Here is a 17,493-nt window from a genome sequence, read left to right on the forward strand (position 1 = left end):
GCAATTAATTATGGAGCAATTAAAGTAAATGGATGATGATGATGTGAACTCGAGGCAAAATCTTGGGAAAGCACAGCCTGTTTGGATTTTGCAAGGGCCCCAGGGCTCCTCCCACAATGCAGATTAGGCACCGTTTGATTCGCTAGGGAGCCGTTGAGATCAAAAATATCTCAATTTTTCCTTTGGGGGGGAGGTAAGAGGTATGGCCTCCTGCACGCATCTGTCTGTGTGGACAACCCTCAGCTGTGGCCTAGAAAAAGGAGAATCTAGCCACCCAAATCCAAACCTCAGTTCTTCTTGGGGAGGTGTAATCCAGTGAGCAGCATGTCTAACATTCTCACATTAAGTCATGCGCAGCATTTCTGTGTGGATAGGAGGAGGGAGATAGCACCGCTAGCCCTGTCCCCCAATCCCATGTCTGTGCATTTGCTCTGGACATCTGCAAAGGGTTGCCCACTTAAGGGGAGCATTATGTGCTCAGAGATCCTGACTGCATGGCGCACCAATGCACATTGAGCTCCTCATACACTGGTGGCCCTTTAGAGATGTTTAGTGCAAAGACACAGAGGCAGGGGCTCACAGTGTGGTGTAGTGGTTAAGTGTGGAGCCAGTGTGGTGTAGTGGTTAAGAGCGGTAGACTCGTAATCTGGTGAACCGGGTTCGCTTCCCTGCTCCTCCACATGCAGCTGCTGGGTGACCTTGGGCTAGTCACACTTTTCTGAAGTCTCTCAGCCCCACTCACCTCACAGAGTGTTTGCTGTGGGGGAGGAAGGGAAAGGAGAATGTTAGCCGCTTTGAGACTCCTTCGGGTAGTGATAAAGCGGGATATCAAATCCAAACTCTTCTTCACAAGCTATTGGACAGGGGATGTGAGCACAGCTTCTCCTTCTCAGTGCAAATGTTATGTGTGTTATTTAACACATAACCGAGACTCAGGGAAAAGAACTTTATGTGGAAGTTAGGGAGCCATCTGCCAGAGTCCCCATATTTTAAAGGAATGATCCTTTAATGATTAGGATCAGGGATACCTGGCATTGTTTCAGAGGGTGCTGAGTCAGTGTTATCCTGAATCAATAAAAGCTGCCTACATGAACAAGAAACTCCTGCAAGATTCCGCAATACAGTAGCTCTTGGCTTACTATCCCAGGTAGGGTTGAAATCTCTCTCTCCTTGAATATCCCTGGAAATGCCAATCACAATTCATAGCTCTCACACCCTACAGGCACATTTGGGCGGCACCCTCGATCAGCCAACTGTTGGAGGGAGGGAGGGTTGGGTGAAAGAGCTTACTCTCCATTAGCAGAGTTAAGCACAATGGTGATTATTGCATCTGTCTCCATCCACCTTTATACAAATATTTCCCATGAAAATACTTAGGCTAGAATAAATCACAGACACTTAGCTTTGCAAATAAGCGGAGATTTTACCCACAGAGTTTCCAGAAGTTATAGCAAACAAAGTCTCCATCTGCTGGCAGTAAAATAAAAATGGGAAAAGATTCCAAACGACTTTAAAAAGAAAAGAGCTTGGTTTCCTTACAAAAAGGATCATGGGATATTTGGGTTAGCAAAGATGCAGGCTGCACAATTTGCTTTTTGGAGATATTCAGTTCACTTGGCTTTTCTTGCAGCTGGGAGCCATTGGCCACATGCCTGCTAAGCCACACCCACTGGCAACCTGAGCTCTGGGCTCAGGTTAACTCTTTTGTGCGCACAAGTGTGAGTCAGTAGCTGTATATTGCAATAATGACCGGTGGCTCTGCCTGCCACAACATGTGAACCCCAGAAGGCTGTCCATGAATGGATGCAGCCAGCAAGCTGAAAAAGGTTCATCACCCCGGCACAACTTACAACAACAAGCCCCAAAGCAGATCACTTTGGCTGTATTCACGGTTCCCAACAATGACTGTTGTTCGCTTGAAAACCACTTAAAGTGTACAAAGTTCCTTATGATCCTCATCCATGCCAATTCATTGTTATTTTACATTTGTGTGAGATACCAGATGAGGCAAGGGCACCTATTAAGATCATGATCAAGCAGGCCCTAAGAAGAATCTGCTGGATCAGGTGTGTCTAGCCCAGAACTCTGTTCCCACAGTGGCCAACGAGATGTGAAGTCTGGGATTCCCAGGAACTGATCTTCAAAGGAACGCTTCCTCTGACAGTGGAGGGAGAACAAAGCCATTGTGGGTAGTATCTACTGATAGCCTTGCCCTCCATTAATTTGTCTAACCCCTTTCCAAAGCCATCCAATGTTTTAGGCATCACTACCCCTTGTGGAAGCAGATTCCATAGTTGGAACATGAAAAAAAAAGCCAAGGATGTTTCAGTGGTCCATGAGAAAAACTCCACAGTGGAAGAATGCATTTATTAGGACCTGCCGAAATATCCCAATGAAATACAGTGGTACCTCGGGTTAAGTACTTAATTTGTTCCGGAGGTCCGTTCTTAACCTGAAACTGTTCTTAACCTGAAGCACCACTTTAGCTAATGGGGCCTCCTGCTGCCGCTGCGCCGCCGGAGCACGATTTCTGTTCTCATCCTGAAGTAAAATTCTTAACCTGAAGCACTATTTCTGGGTTAGCGGAGTCTGTAACCTGAAGCGTATGTAACCTGAAGCTTATGTAACCTGAGGTACCACTGTATACTCGGAGTCGAGAGTGGATTTCATGCTCTTTATTCAGCTCATAGTGGTGAGGAGGAATGGAAGTTCCCCCTGAATGTCTGCTTTATATACATTATTTACACAATGGGCCCCACGTGATTGGCTAATTCTGGGATTCTCCTGTAGGCCAATCAGGTTGCAGATTCACTTCCACCTGGAGCTGGATTGGGTGGCTCCTGTGGACCAATCAGACTGCTGTATTCTGAATCCTATTGTTCTAGGACCAATCAGACTGCTGCATTCTGAATCCTATTCAACTCAGTACATAACACCCAAAATGGTGAGAAAGCTTTCACGTTCTCTAGAACTCTTTATTCAGGCTGATGATATGCAAAGTGCAGGCAGAGGGAGGTGGAAAACAAAAGAATAGAACCTTTGGCTGGATGTTGCAGCCATAAAGTGTGCAATTAGGCTCAGTTTCAAGATGGAGACTGGAGACAGATTGAATTAAGAGTCTGCCAGTTACTGCTGCCATCGTGCGACGCCTGGGATTCCGCAACAAGGAAGAGACTGCTGGCACCCTTCTTGAAAACGTAAAGCCCAGCAGCTACCCAGCTATATCTTGAGCATTCAGCCTGAGACAGAGTTCTGAAGCCCTTGAGAACTTGCTCTGACCATTCCTGGCTTGGCATAGCTTGGCCACATTACTCAATGCCCTGGAAACCTGCTGAACAGATGACTGCAATGCACTTTATGCAGCCCTGCTCTTGCGGAAGGACCATAGCTCAGTGGTAGAACATCTGGTTTATATGTAGAAGATTCCAGGTTCAGTCTTTGGCATCTGCAGGTAGGGCTGGCAGCAAAATCCTAAAGAGCAGCTGCCAGTCAGAGCAGATGATGCTGAGTTAGACTGAACAATGGATGTCCTCTTTTGGAATCACTGCACTGTGGCTTTTGGAGTTTTGCAAATTTGTGAATAAATCTATCAATGGCAACTAAAGAGAACCTCCAGATCCCAGGGCTACACAGAGATCCCTGCTTGCAAGCGTCCTACAAACAGCTGGCAGAATAAGCAAGGCAGAATGCTGCACTAGAGTTAGACCCTTGTCTAGTATGATCTCAAAAAGCATGGGGAAAATGCAGAGAATACTTCACAAAACAGTGCCCTAAAATTCATACCTGGACTTGTTTCAATTACTGCCTGCAGGAGACTTTGTGGATATTTAAGTTATAATTAGAAAAATCTTAATAATTATTCATAAAGGAAACAGCTTATAAGAAGTAAATAAGGATGCCAGAAACAGGATAAAGGAAGTCTTTTATTTGGTTGTTTGTATTGTTGTATATTATGCTTGTGTTTGTTATGTTTGTGTCTGATGGGGGTGGATTTCTGTGTTGGGGGGTTTGTGTTATGTTGTAAATAAAATTTCCAATAATTTTTTTTTTAAAAAAATAGAGTTAGACCCTTAGTTCGGTGCAGCTCTTCTGATACAACTTTTTTTTCCCCTGCTCCAGAGGGTAGAACATGAAACAATGGATTCATGTTACAAGAAAGGAGATTCTGGCTAAGCATTGGGAAGAACTTTCTGGTGGCAAGAGCTGTTTGACAGTGGAATGCACTGCCTTGGAAGATGATGGACTATCCTCCACCGCAGAATTTTAAACAGAGGTTGGATGGACATCTGTCATGGATGCTTTAGTTGAGATTGCTAAATTGCAGGACGTTAGACCAGATGGCCCTTCTAACTTTACAATTCTTATATTCTTATCTTCAGATGATCACAGTCCAAAATGCCCCAAGGCTTTGGGGAAATAACTGAGTCTTTCCTCTCTCTCTCTCTCTCTCTCTCTCTCTCTCTCTCTCTCTCTCTCTAATGACACTAGAGTTTTTGGTGAGATTTGCTTTGCAATTCTTAAACGCTGTGTCTTGGCAGTCCTGGTGCACCACTGAAGTAAGCAAGGAAGAAAGGAAGGGAAAAAAGAATGGAAGTGAAAGAGCACTGACTAGTGTGTTGGGAGTCTCCAATTGGCTCTTGGCATTAGAAAATAAATAAAAAACCCCAGCCTCTTATCCCCTCCCTCTATTCATCCTCCAGGGCTCCCAGCCAAAAGAAAATAAACCACGCAGCTATCTCACTGACCAAACCTGTACAGTCGTGCTGCTGAATGGGAACATGGCAAGCAAAACACTGCTGGACAATTATACACCTATGTAATTACTGTAAGCGCAGAACAGACCCCGCCACATGGTCCTGAGCCTTATCCCCAGCGCTAATCTTTATATTTAGAAAGGGAAAAGCAAACCTGGTCGCTGGCACTGCCAGACTGGAAACTAAGTGCCATTTGAGCCAGTGGCCTCAACTGAGCCTGCGTTTTCTCCCCATATATATTTTAAATTGAGCAGGAACAGGAGTCAGCTTGCTGGTGCAAAATACAGGGTGTGCAGCTATCATCAGCACAGGACTGGGGGGTGGTATCCTGTCATTCTTGGTAATTATTATTATTATTATTATTATTATTATTATTATTATTATTATTTGTTATTTATACCCCGCCCATCGGGCTGGGCTTCCCCAGCCACTCTGGGTGGTTTCCAACAAAATATTAAAATACAGCAATGCATCAAACATTAAAAGCTTCCCTAAACAGGGCTGCCTTCAGATGTCTTCTAAAAGTCTGATAGTTGTTGTTCTCTTTGACATCTGGTGGGAGGGCCTTCCACAGGGCGGGTGCCACTACCGAGAAGGCCCTCTGCCTGGTTCCCTGTAACTTGGCTTCTCGCAGTGAGGGACCCACCAGAAGGCCCTCAGCGCTGGACCTCAGTGTTTGGGGTGAATAATGGGGGTGGAGACGCTCCTTCAGATATACTGGACCGAGGCTGTTTAGGGCTTTCAGTTCATGATCTGTGTACATGCCAGCAACACCTCTGAGCCTAGAAGAAGAACGACGCATTCTGTGACCTCTCATCTCCCCCTCCTTTTCTCTACCCTACTTGGTGAGCTGTTGTTTATGGGGAACAAGGAAAATCGTATGACACCCTTATGGCAGGTGGAAGGAAAGTTGGCATTACAGCTGCCATCATCACTGAGTATCTGGTTGGGCTGATGGGAGTTGGAGTCTAACAATATCTGGAAGACAAAAAGTTCCCTATTTCTGGGGAACATCTCCTCCCATATAACGCGCCCCCCCTCCGCCACATGAAATCTTGCCACCTTGCTCTGGGCTACATCATTGCGAGAAGCAAAGCTACAGGGAACCAGGCAGAGGGCCTTCTTGGTAGTGGCGCCCGCCCTGTGGAACGCCCTCCCATCAGATGTCAAAGCAATAAACAACTACCTGACATTCAGAAGACATCTTAAGGCAGTCCTGTTCAGGGAAGTTTTTAATGTGTGATATTTTAGTGTATTTTTGGTTTCAGTGGAAGCCTCCCAGAGTGGCTGGGGAAACCCAGCCAGATGGGCGGGGTACAAATAATAAATTATTATTATTATTATTATTATTATTATTATTATTATTATTATTGCAAGCACAGAGGGCTACAACTAGAATCAGGCAGGCGGTGCTGGGGAAGAGGTCTCAGAAGCCCTGCCATTCTTGCGAAAACTCTCTGTGCGGACCTGTGGATTCAGACCACTAGCTGCCTTAGGAATACATTGCGCAACAGCCTTCAACAATGCTCCCTGATTTTCCTTGCAAACTCTCCATGCAAAACCTGACAATAATAGCCAGGAAGCCACTGGAACTTGGGTCGCTTTCTGTCATAGTAAAGTCGTAGCCAAATCTAGTTTCAAAGAAGAGGAAGCTGAGCAACAAATAGGAATAGAAGCAAGCGAATTTATTTTTTAAAAAATGTGGAAGAAAAAAATCTGCTTTGGTTTCTAGAGAGGCGGGAGTTTCAGTGATGAGTCTGAGGAAAGTCAGTGGAAAGTCAGCATTGGGCAAGCTTGGCTGTTTCCATGTTCTTAGCTTTGTTTACTAAATACAAATTGAAATGCTAAATTAGATAATTGTCTAGGGCAGTGGTGGGGAACGGGATCCAGCTGGCAGGCCAGATCCCTATCGTTCTGACATCCTGTGGCCCAAGTATGACAGGAGAACAAAGTTGACCCCTGTCCATCACCTGGTGGTGACAGCTATGAAGAGAGCAATGCAAGCCTTGGCAATCGGCTGGCCTTCAGGGCCTGCACATACTCCAATGGCCAGGTGATTTTCAGGGCTGGCACTACACCTTGCACGGAGCTATACATGCCCCTTGGGCTTAGTCACAACTTCACCTGCCCCCTATATGACACCAGGCACAGGGCAGGTAGAATTGGCTTGGCGAAAGCAACCTTACGAGAGCCAGATGGGGAGGCCCAACTATGCTTGCAGACCAGAGATTTCCCCCATCCTGCTCTAGGGCACCAGGAAATTTTCCAATGCACATGGAACATTTGCAGTGTAAATTACCGAAACTCACCCAGGAAAGATTCTGGAAAACCCACATCGTTGACCAGAACAAGCTTGAAGGCCATTGCTGTAGAGAACATTTCTACTTTGGAATAAACTACCACCACCCAAAAAAAGTACTAAAGTGTTTTGGACAACGAAACATATGGACATATTCATTTTCACTTATGAACAAATAGGACCAGATGTTGATGGTCTTGCATTCACAGCCGAACCTTTGTTCAGCCCATGGAGACAGACGGTGTGGCAGCGATTCCCTGCCCTGCCCTCCCACTCCTTTTACCTCTTAACTATGTTCTCAAGTAGTTGAATTTATGGAGACTGTGGGCTGAAAAGATGTAGGAGGGGAGAGGGGGAAATAGACTAATTATATCCCCACACCCATTCTGAAATTTGGGAGGGGACAAGTCTCCCCTATAATTACACCCACAGAGATGTGAATTAATAGTTTCTGTGTGTTCAGCATGTTGAGCTGCAGCTCAGGGTCAGCTTGACCAATCTGCATGTTCTTGGTTCTTACACTATTATTACCATTCCACGTCAAATTACACAGTGACATTCAAAGACGTCTAGGATGCCAGAGCCTAATATTTCTCTCAAATGTCAGTGGTATCTCAAGGACACCTGCATGAGTCATCAGGTTCAGCCCCTCCCCAGAAGCAGGAATCTTTCTTAGAAATACTTTCTTCAAAAGACTAAGCAGTGATCATCCTCCTGTGAGAGGGTGACCTTGGCTGGAAGTGATCTCACTGTCTCAGGGACTGAACTCATCCATGCCTAGTCAACAAAATGTTTGACAAACCTAGACCTGGTTCTCCATGGAAGGGTTAGTTGTGTTTGTGAAAGGACCATGATGGAATGTTCCCTCCAATTTCACTGCCCACAACCATGGAGGGCAAAACTCTTTCAGCTAAGGGGGCATGTAGAGGGAGGAGTCAAAACTCAAAACATGACTTCTGTCGCTTGACTGCTGACAGCCACCATGTTGAATTCTCCTTAATATATCTCCCAGCAGGATGCTATGTCATGACACAACGTTGTTCCTAGGAGCATTCTGGGTAGGAAATGGTGGCCTCTATGGGTGGCTACCTGAATACATCCCACTAGCATCATTCCAGAGGCATTTGGGGGGGCAGACATGGTATCCAGCGGCAGCTGGCCATCAGGAAGAGACAAAAAACAACGAAGAACAAAAAGTGAAACACAGTGTGCCACAGCTAATAGACCACCCCATGCAAACTCTGAACTGTATTTTATTCTCTATCAAAACTGACCCTCTGATCTTGGGGCGGGGGGGGGGGTTCACAGCCCTGTTCTTGAATTTTGCCCAAAGTTTTTCTCAGCACTACTTTGGGATGTACCACTTCAACTGCAGTTGAGGGGTCACAAATGGGATGTGGATGAAATCAGCCCCCCCCCCACTTGCTGAGGGCTTCTGCTCAAGGTTCAATCAGGATTTGACACCCTCTCCTTTCCATAGCATATTGGAGTGCTTCCTGTCACATGATCACATTGTGGACTTTCCTGTTCCTGTGTGCCATTCCAGTGGAGGCCACTGGCAGGGCAAACTCAATGTGATAGCCGTGCAAGATGAGGAAACCTAGATATCATAGCACTGGAGCAAACAACTCGCCAGTGATAGCCATTTTCAAGCACATCCCCATGGTGGCTGTAACACACTGCCCAGTTCTTTAAAAACTCTGAGGATGGAGAGTCTTAAATTGCTCAGAATGGTCATTCCTTTTCATCCTGAGGTCTACATTCCCTTGTGGGTCAAAAAAAGCCAACAAAATAAACCTCCCCTTTACCCCAGCCTTAGTACCAATTCTCAAAAGAAGAAAAACCTGACAAGTCTCCACTCTTTTGTCATACACCGAGCACTTCCAGTTTTTCATCTCCTCCTTTCCTCATATGATTCACAAGTTTCAGGAAAATGTGGAAATTCTAGCGCTGGGAATTTCATTGGAAGTTCATATGGGGTCATGCAGTAACTTGCTGATGTCATAAATGCTGGGTTCCCCTTCCAGTTCTTGTTTTGATGATGGCGATGATGACATATCTTTTTGCCCGGGCTTTCCCTGGATCCCCAAATATCTGTTTTAGTTCTTTCCATATGCTTTCCTGTCTTTTTATATTGCTGTTCTATTGGTTTTAGGTTGTAGTTTGGTTTTAATGATATATTGCTTGTTTGTCTTAGACCAGACACGGCTCAGAGATTTTTGAACTAGGAAGCAGGTTAGAAATGATTTTATCTAAAACAAATGCTGACATTGTTTTGTGAATTGCCTCCCACATATATTTCCCAGGGTGACTTACAGGCAGTTCAAATCCCCGCGACCCAGAGAGCTCTCGTTGCTCTGTCCCAGCTCCTGCCAACCTAGCAGTTCAAAAGCACACCAGCGCAAGTAGATAAATAGGTACCGCTGTGGTGGGAAGGTAAACGGCGTTTCTGTGCGCTCTGGTTTCTAAGTTACTTAACTTATTTTTCGTATTTTTCGCTCTATAACACGCACCTGACGATAACACGCACATCGTTTTTAGAGGAGGAAAACAAGGGAAAAAACATTCTGAATGAAACAGTGGGTGTATCATTTTTGTGCTTCATGCTGTGGCCACAGACATGTGATCTGATGGTGAATTTGGGGTGACCCAATGCAAAAATCCTGAGAATTCCTGTGGATCCATGCTTTGTAACCACGTTTTTGCACCATTGCAGCCCCAGGCAACAGTGGGTGCGTGATTTTTTTGGTGCAGGCTGTAGCCATGGACATGCTATGTGATCTGATGGTGAATTTGGGGTGACCAAATGCAAAGATCCTGAGGATCCATGTGGATCTATGCTTTGTAACCACGTTTCAAGTGGGGAGCGAAGGAAAAACAAAGAAGGGACATGAGAGGGGTGTGCAGAGAAGCAGCTGGCTAAGAATGCAGGAGAGGGATTTAACGGGAGGGAGGAAAGAAAGGCAAAAGTTTCCCCCCACCCAAGCCAGCCATCTCTCTCTCTCTCCCTCCCCCCCTCTCTCTCCCTCTCTCCCAGCAGCACCGGAGCACAGAGAGGAATTAGAAGGAACGACACACTGCTTTCCCCTCTGCTTGCCTGGAGGGGAGGGGCTTTCCCTGCTCTTTGTTCCGTTTCAGCAAACACAGCAACGAAACAGAGGAGGGTGGGCAGTAAGACCCTGAGGCAGAATGCAGGAAAGCAGCCGCTTCCTCTTTTCAGGTTTCCCTTCTCCGTGAAGCGCGATTTGATTTTTGCCTGATTTTTCGGCTCCAGGGACCACACATTCGCTCAATAGCACGCACAGACATTTCCCCTTCCTTTTTAGGAGAAAAAATCTGCGTGTTATAGAGGGGAAAATACGGTAACTGAACAATCACGTTGGTTCTGCCCCCAACAAAAATCCTGGCCTCCTCCACCAAGTTCTGCCCCGCCCAACAAAAATCCTGGCTACTCCCATGTCATCTACCCTTTTAACTTTACAGGCAAATCCTTAAAAACACCTAATTTTTTTTAAAAAAAACCATACAAGAACTGAGTAAGGGTTGAAAACACACACAAAAAGAACACCTGAAGCAGAAACCTTTACAACGAACTGGGAAATTTGAGAACATGTGTATCACACACAGGAGGACTTGACAACTATTACATGGAATTCTTGTTGTTCATGAGGAAATAAAGCTCTGGATCAAAAGGGACGCAGAAGTAACCAAAGCAATAACACAATTCAAAATTCAGATTAATTCAAGTGGTGATTATTTGCATTTTTGTGTAAATTGATAGCCTAGTCTTATAAAATGTATTAAATTCCAGTGTAAAGTACAAGTTTATGCACAGTTTTTGACGGGCGTGAGGAGATTCTAGGAGCACACATTAAAAACCACATAACACAGAAGAGTATGTGCCACCCAACAAAACTCTACTGCATGTTTAATTAAAAGCTTCTTCCGTGTGGTGCCTGGATGTAATTGCTTCCTGTTCATCATGCCCCAAAATTATTGATGAATTGCCCCTGAATTGCCCCACTTAATTCCTTAGTTCCAGGGGCTTTAATTACTGTTTCCTCTCACTGTTTTTATTTTTATTGCTCTACTTGATGAAAAAGTAAAATTAACAACAGACAACAATAACTAAAGTGGGGAATACAGGGAGGCTAATTAAGAGACAATTCAATAATACCATATCCCCCACTGGTCAGGAGAAATTATAGGGGCAGGAGCCACAATAAGAAAGCGACTAATTAAGAACTACTTAATTAGTCGTTGTAAAAACTTCTGTTTAATTTAAAGAACTAGCACCTCAGTTTGCTTTTTCCCTCTTCTCTGCTTGTTCCTCCCCTTCTGTGTCATGACTTCCAGACTGTAAGTCTGTTGCTCTAGGAACCTTTTTGGCTCTCCCTCTCTATATAAATAAATAAAAATAACCAAAAACTCATAAGCTCTGAAAATCCACACTATGAAAGCAACTACTAGGGCAGTGGGTGGTTGTTCTGGATTCATTAATCTAGAACTGGATTGTGGTTTTCTGTGCACAATGTAAAATGAACACATACTGAATCAGTACTAGGAGGTTTTATAAACCCAGTACAGTGGTAGCTTGGTTTTAGAACAGCTAAGTTTATGAACATCTTGGAAATAGAACGCTGCAAACCCGGAAGTAGGTGTTCCGGTTTGTGAACTTTGCCTTGGAAGCGGAACATGTTCCGCTTCCTGTTGAGTCTGTCGGCTGTTGAGTCCCGAGCACCCACGCAACGCAGAGGTGATATTTGGAGCTTTGGTTTTTGCTAATTTTTGCATTTTTTGTGTGTGGCTTTTTCCTTTTTTTGACTGTGACTTGATCTTCGTTTTATGGGACTGACTTGTGATTGTGGCTTGTGGCTTCGTTTTTCTGAATGTGTGGAGCCCAGTTCAGCTACTGATTGATTGATTGTGTGACTGCAGAAATGGATAAAAGCCCCCCATCCAAACAATGATGATCATCAGTGCAGCTAAGAAAAAATAATAATTTTAATTTTTATCATCTACAATACTCTCTTATTTATTTTATAGTACAGTACATTGATTATTGCTTTCATTTTATGCATCAGTGGTCTTGTTAGGTAGTAAAATTCATGTTAAATTGCTGTTTTGCGGTTGTTTTTAAAAGTCTGGAACGGATTAATCCATTTTGCATTGCTTTCTATGGGGAAGTGTGCCTTGGTTTTGGAACGCTTTGGTTTTGGAACAGACTTCCAGAACTGATTAAGTTTGAGAACCAAGGTACCACTGTATGCCATTGCACTAACTTTTTGCAAAGATCCACGGACTGCAATATGTGTCTTCAGAGGTTCCACTGATATTCTTGAGAGGGGTCCATGCAAAGTGGGGAAACGAGACTTAACCGAAAAGATGTCTCCACGTTCCACACCTAGTATACTAAACTGAAACACTGGAAATAAATTATGTTCCGAGAAGTAATCCCCAACACCCAATGCATTATTCAAATCAAGCAGATTTGCATAACCATGTTGCTTGCTTAGAGGTTGCTTGGTCAAGGAAGATGAATGAAGAAATCCTCAAACTGATGTTGGATGGAGAGCAAGTGGGTATTCAGACATGTTTAAAAAAGGTAAGGGACCCCTGACCGTTCAGTCGCAGTCGACTCTGGGGTTGCGGTGCTCATCTCGCTTTACTGGCCAAGGGAGCCAGCGTTTGACTGCAGTTTTTCCGGGTCATGTGGCCAGCAGCACTAAGCTGCTTCTGGTGCAATGGAACACTGAAACCAGAGCAGCGCACGGAAACACCGTTTACCTTCCCGCCAGAGCGGTACCTATTTATCTACTTGCACTGGCGTGCTTTCGAACTGCTAGGTTGGCAGGAGCTGGGACAGAGCAATGGGAGCTCACCCCGTCATGGGGATTTGAACCGCTGACTTTCTGATCGGCAAGCCCAAGTGGCTTCATGGTTTAGACCACAGCGCCACCCACGTCCTGTTCAGACACGTACACACCCACAAATACCACAAGCTCGGGTGCAGTGTTATGACTAGAGGAGCGCATGGAAACACTGTTTACCTTCCCACCAGAGCGGTACCTCTTTATCTACTTGCATTGGTGTGCTTTCGAACTGCTAGGTTGGCAGGAGCTGGGACAGAGCAATGGGAGCTCACCCGTCACAGGGATTCGAACCGCCAACCTTCTGATCGGCAAGCCCAAGAGGCTCCGTGCTTTAGACCACAGCACCACCCACGTCCTGTTCAGACATGTACACACCCACAAATACCACAAGCTTGGGTGCTGTGTTATGACTGCTGTGCCTCCGAATTGGGGCTACCAAAAAAGAAAACGGAGGTGCCACTGTCATGCTTGAGGGAACCACAAAGTTTGTCGGAATACAAGCATTCTTTACGACAAAAGGTCCAAGAGAAGAAAAAAAACAGAAAAGCCGAATGGGACTTGAACATGTTCAATGGCCGCAGGATGCTGGGAGTCTGTTGAATTGGAGGAAGCAGGAGGACAGAAAACCAACCAGAATGGAAGAGAGTGGAATGGATAATCTCCGAGTCGTAGAATCATAGTTGGAAGGGACCCCAAGGGTCATCTAGTCCAACCGTCTGCAATGCAGGGATCTCAACCAAGGCATCTATGAGAGCTGGCCGTCCAACCTCTGCTTAAAAACTTCCAGTGAAGGAGAGTCCATCACTTTCAGAGGGAGTCTGCTCCACTGTCAAACAGCTCTTATCTCCAGAAAGTTCTTCCTGATGTCTTGAACAAGAGCACTCAACTGGGCAACCTCTTATTTCACTTGCTATGTTGCATGCACACTTTCAACAAATATGGGGCGGCAGGCAACAAATTAGGTCCACCAGGGTAAGGATAGATAGATGATAGATAGATATAGATAGATAGATCGGAGACCAGCTTATAAAACACACTTGAGGGTACAGTCACAGAAGGAAAACAAACAATTAAAACCATGTACAACAATAAATTTAAAAACAATGTACAACAGTAAACTACCGCAGGGATCTGACCCAGAGTCACCCATAAAACCAAGTTTGGGGATTTTCTTAATGAACTAGTTTGAGTTGGGGGATGGTCTGTGTCTACAGATCTGTACACAGAATCTGGCGACCATCCGGGTCGTCTTCTGATCTTTGCCTAACAGGAAAAGGTCGAATTTTTGCTTTTCTGGGAGGTCAGCGAGCCTCACCAGCAGGGGATCAATGGTCTCACTATGTGCCTCTTCATAAAAGGGACATCTAAAGAACAAGTGCTCTGGGCTTCCTATATCCCCCAATGAACAGGCGCAAAGTCTCTGAGCGTATGGGCTTTTTTAAAGGCTCATTCCAGGACCGGCGAGGGCAGAGCCAAGCTTCTGGTGAGTTTAAACGCCCTTCTTGCATTTTTGGATACCAGAAAGAAGAGATATGCTGCCGGGGCGGCTATATATCTCTCGCTTTCTCCAATTTTATAGGCCAGGGTAAGGACTTTTGACAGCTCAGTGGAATATTCCCCCTTTCTTCTCACCCTGTGTACCACCTAAATCTGTTCTGGAAGTTCCCCAAACCCTGTGGAACAGATTTGGGGGGGATGTGGGAGCATAGAGCAACAGCAGGGCGGTGGGGGAGTTCTCCTGTGCAAATGGAAATCCTTGCTCTAGTAGATCTACATCGTTTGATACTACCCAACTGTGTCCTCCTCACTCAGCTCTAGAGCTCAAAAGGCAGGGCTGTCCGTCTGAACCACTGCCCATGAAGAGGGCATATTTAGAATAATAGATCCACAGCATTGTAGACCCGGAAGGGACCGTGAGGGTCATTTAGTCCAACCCCCTGCCATGCAGGAATCTTTTTGCCCAGCACGGGATTCGAACCCACTGCCCCGAGATTAAGAATTTCCATGCTCTTCCAACTGAGCTCTATTTGCTGGAGCACATTGCCTTTGCAATCAAAACAAAAGCAATGACTTTAAAAAGCATCCTTTAGCACCAGTCTGAGCCATCAACAAGACCCACAACAAAGGGATTCGGGGGGGTGATAGTTTTGTGGTGAAATCCATCGCTACAGTGTGGTTTCAGCCATGCAGTGTGTAGAGGGAGAAAATGCTGACTCTAGCATGAACGCAGCGGGAAAGTGATAAGGTCCCACAACAGGCCTTTGGCTGAAACGGAGAGATATGAAGACCCTCCATGGGGTAAAATATCACGAACAACCACAGCTCTACTCTTCAGAGGCCCTAATTGACTACATTGACGACAAACTTAAATGCTATTGTAGGATCGGGGCAATGACATGAATTTTCATGCTTCCTTCGCTAGGAACATCACTGTAGACCTGAACGAAGTGCAGTTTCAGAGATCGGAATTCAGATTTCAATCCCAGCTGCAGGGATTTAACAACAGGAAGACGTTCTTCTGTAGCGCAACTGCTTTTTTTCTTTTTATAAGAATTTATTAAGACTTTTCATAATACATTACCAAAAAAAAACACAGAAAAGAAGAGAAGAGAAAAAGAAGAATACAAAGTCCTCTCTCACAGGTAAATCTTAACTCTTACACCACTCAGAAAGAGGTGAATTCTCCCAGCTCTCACCTGGGAGCTTCCCTTTCTTCTCCTAGCCTCCCATCCTGGGAGATCTTCTCTTCCCTGCTTCTCACACCAACCATCCATCACCTTCACAATTCAAAATGTTGGGGCTGACCTTTAAAGCCCTAAACAGCCTTGGTCCAGTATATCTGAAGGAGCGTCTCCACCCTCATCGTTCTACCCGGACACTGAGGTCCAGCACCGAGGGCCTTCTGGCGCTTCCCTCACTGCGAGAAGCCAAGTTACAGGGAACCAGGCAGAGGGCCTTCTTGGTAGTGGCACCCGCCCTGTGGAACGCCCTTCCACCAGATGTCAAAGAGAACAACAACTACCAGACTTTTAGAAGACATCTGAATGCAGCCCTGCTTAGGGAAGCTTTTAATGTTTGATGCATTACTGTATTTTAATATTTTGTTGGAAGCTGCCCAGAGTGGCTGGGGAAATCCAGCCAGATGGGCAGGGTATAAATAATAAATTATTATTATTATTATTAACAACAACTGTTCAAAGGGCCTCACATGCATTGAGTTGGCTCGCATGACATGCTAAGCCAAACCTCATTTCTTTTTGGGCCACAGCTTGTAGAGGCAGTTTGGTCCAGTTCAGAGGCAGTCCCAGTTCAAACAACACACTAAACCAGCAAAAAAGGATCCAGGGTTGCGAGATCATCTCCGAGAGCTTGTAATGTCCACTTACTGTAGACAAATGGGCCGAAGAGTCACTTCCTTAAGGCGCCTTGGTGAGCTCATGGCAGAGGTGACATTTGAAGCAGCAACCTAGCTGTGATTTAGGCATCCCAGGCGGCCTTTCCAAAGCTTACAGAGGTCCTTTCCAAATCTACAATTCCTTGATTCTATGGCTTCTGAATTGATAACTATGCTTTAGACACTATGTTATGCCAGTTCTCAATTTCATTTCATTTATTTTTTGCATGCATGCTACTGAACTGTACTAATTTCTGGTGAATGCTGGTCTTCTGCCTAGCAGTAGAGGGTTGTCAAATGCACTTATTTAGGCTACAATGTTATGTTTTCTTGCTTAGCTGTTGAAACTAACTCTGCAAGCATGCACAGGGCTCCGAAAATCCTTCAACTTACTGCCAGTGAATGCCATGTAATCAGAGCAATTGTAAGAACATATTTATTACCCTGAAATGTGAAAAATATAATATCGGGGCTGCAAGGGAATCTATATTTTGGAAATGGAGGCTCTCTCAGGTAATGATGGAGGAAAACTTTGCTTTGGTTTGTACTTTACAATATGCAAAGCAAAACAGATCCATCTTTTGAAACCTGCATTTTGCTGAATTTTGCAAAGTTCTCCAACCCAAAATGTGTATATCAGGGGAAAGTATGGATGAAAATACACATATTATTAAAAATAACATTTAAAATGCATTATATTGGGGGGAATTGCTTGCAAACAAAAATGCTTGCAAAAAAGAAGAAATCTGCTCTAAAATGCTGACGAATTTTCGTTAGGACAGACTTTGACAAACAAAAAAAGCAAAACGATGTGGAAATGTGGCAAAGTGAACTTAACACAAGACTGAAATAATGAGAAACTGGGAGAAACAGAAATCGACAGTTTTGTCGAACTTGGGGAATAAATACCACTGGACTCGGGGCTAACCCATTCAACTGCCATCTTACGCCTCTGTGTATGTATTCCCTGTGTGTTCCTGCACTTAACCCTTGCTACACCTGCTTCTTCCTCTGCCCTCGCCCTATGTTTTTAGCTCCCTTTACAAGGACCAACCTCCTTGGATCATTGCAAGTTGCTTGCCTGTGTTGCACAGGAAAGCAGCGCATATAATGACAGCACTATAAATAATATTACTAATAACGTCAACAGCAACACTAAAAGACTTGCTTGTT

General features: G+C 44.8%; 1 protein-coding gene across 3 annotated transcripts in view; it reads right to left on the minus strand.

The window, feature by feature from the left end:
- ZBTB7C (zinc finger and BTB domain containing 7C) overlaps window positions 1-17,493 on the minus strand; it is a 250,481-nt gene that overhangs the window by 75,793 nt on the left and 157,195 nt on the right. The gene's annotated exons all lie outside the window — the stretch shown is intronic.

This window comes from Podarcis raffonei, chromosome 11 (genome assembly GCF_027172205.1).
Source record: "Podarcis raffonei isolate rPodRaf1 chromosome 11, rPodRaf1.pri, whole genome shotgun sequence".
Lineage (NCBI taxonomy): Eukaryota > Metazoa > Chordata > Lepidosauria > Squamata > Lacertidae > Podarcis > Podarcis raffonei.